This window comes from Trichechus manatus, unplaced genomic scaffold (genome assembly GCF_000243295.1).
Source record: "Trichechus manatus latirostris isolate Lorelei unplaced genomic scaffold, TriManLat1.0 scaffold00031, whole genome shotgun sequence".
In the NCBI taxonomy this organism is placed as follows: domain Eukaryota; kingdom Metazoa; phylum Chordata; class Mammalia; order Sirenia; family Trichechidae; genus Trichechus; species Trichechus manatus.
The window spans coordinates 11,083,778-11,086,130 of NW_004443967.1; the positions used below are offsets into that span (position 1 = coordinate 11,083,778).

Here is a 2,353-nt window from a genome sequence, read left to right on the forward strand (position 1 = left end):
CTATGTTTTTTGTTTGTTTTGTTTTCTTTTTTTGGAGTGAGCTTTGGTAGTTGTTGTCTTTCAAGGAATTTGTCCATTTCATTGAAATGTTAAATTTGTTGGTATCAACATGCTATTATTATCCTTTTAATGCCTGTATGATCTCTAGTGATGTCTCTTTCATTCCTTATATCAATAAATTATGTCGATCAATTTTATTGATCTTTCGAAAGAAACTGCTTTCTATTTCATTGATTTTTCTCAGTGGTTTTTCTGTTTTCTATTTCACTGACTGCCACTCTTATCTTTTTATTTTCTTCCTTCTGCTTACCTTGGGTTTAATGGGCTCTCTTCTGTTTTCTTAAGGTGGAAGCTTAGATGATTGAACTAAGATCTTTACAATTTAATATAAGCATTTAATGCTATATGAGCACTACTTTACTTTTGTTGTATTCTACAAATTTTGATAGAGTGTGTTTTCATTTTAACTCACTTCATAATTTTTTTACCATTGGGATATTTATAGGTTTAATTTCAAAATATTTGAGGGATTTTCCAGGTATCTTCCTGTTGTTAATTTCTAGCTTAATTCTTTTGGGGTCAGAGAATATATTTTATTTCAGTTCTTTTAAATTTAATGTGATTTGTGATATGGCCCAGAAGATGGTCTATCTTAATGAATGTTCCATGTGCACTTGAAAAGATTGCGTATTCTGTGGTTGTTAATTAGAGCATTCCATAAATGTCAATCAGGTCAAGTTGGTTGATATTGTTATTCAAGTTTTCTATATTCTAGCTGATTTTCTGCCTGTTTTTGTATCAGTTATTGAGAGATCAGTTTTGAAATCTCTAAGCTAATTGTAAATTTCTTTATTTCTCTTTTGAAGAACTCCAATTCTTGCTTTGGGTATGTTGAAGCTGTGTTACTAGGTGCATGCATATTTAGGATTGCTATGTCCTTTTGATGAACTGACTCTTTTATCATTATAAAATATACCTCTTCATGTTTGGTAATATTCTTTGTTCAGAAGTCTGTTTTGCCTGATAGTAATATAGCCACTGCAGCTTACTTTTGATTTGTGTTTGCTTGGTATATTATTTTCCATCCTTCTTAACCTGTCTGTATCTTTACAATTAAAGTTGTTTTCTTGTAGACAGCATACGATTGGGATGTGCTTTCTTTTTGATCTGACAATCTCTGTATTCTAATTGCAGTGTTTAGTTATTCACATTTAATGCAGTTACCAGTATGGCTTGTGTTTAAATCTACCATGTTGCTGAATTAATACATCTAAAACAACTGATTGCTTTATTCCTCCCTACTTCAAAACCTTTAGTGATTCACTGTTCTCTGAGAAATAAATCCTTACATGCCCTAACATGGCATTTAAAGCCTTTTATAATATGATCCAAAATTATCATTTTAATCTTCTTTCTCATGATTGCCTTCATATACTCTGCATTTCAGGTACCATGTTTCCCCCAACACCCTATGTTCTTTCCTGTCTTTTCCCATTTGCACATTTGTAATTCTGTCTGGGATGCCATTTGCTTTTTGTCAAAATTAATCTCCCCTATCACAGTGAATCTTTATAGCATTAACCAAATTCTTCCTTATGTTAGTTATTCATATATATGTTTTTGTATGTATTTATGTTAGATATAATAAAGTATAATATATTGCATTTAGATCATTCACCATAGTCTATTAAATTTTTGGTGCGTGCTATTCCATTTTAATGTTTATCCTTATAGCATTAAGTAAGGTACATAGGACAGATATGATCAGCACCATTTTAAAGACCAGTAGAATGATGATCAGAAAGGTCACATGGCTTGTCGGAGGCCACATAATTATCAAACGGCAGACTTGGCCCTGAGCAGGAGAATTAAGTCCTTTGATACACTAAGTACAGGGCTCTTCCTGCTATGTCACATTTCTTCAATGTCAGTTATCACTTATTGATAATTTTTTAGTTCCTCACAGTGGTTGTGTGTAATCCAGGCTCAGTTCATGTTTGTTGAATTGTATACATTGACTTCACTCAGTAGACCTTCCAGGCTTGACAGGGAGTGAATAAAGTGATTTTTCTTGAATACTTTTTGTGGTAGGATGATACTAACTTTAGTTTTTTGTTGTTGTTGTTTTAATTTTTGCCATAACCTACTGTTATGGATTGACTGGTGTCCCATCAAAATGTGTTGTCTACTGTTTTGTCATCTGATATGATTCTCCTATGTGTTGTAAATCCTACCTCTGGGATGTTAATGAGGCAGGACTCAATCTACAGGATTAGGTTGTTTATCTTGAGTCAAACTCTTTTGAGATAATAAAAGAGAGGAGCAAGCAGAAAGGAGAGGGACCTCCTACTAC

General features: G+C 32.8%; 1 protein-coding gene across 1 annotated transcript in view; it reads left to right on the top strand.

Moving 5' to 3' along the window:
• WDR11 (WD repeat domain 11) overlaps nucleotides 1–2,353 on the top strand; it is a 53,352-nt gene that overhangs the window by 28,644 nt on the left and 22,355 nt on the right. The window lies entirely within an intron of this gene.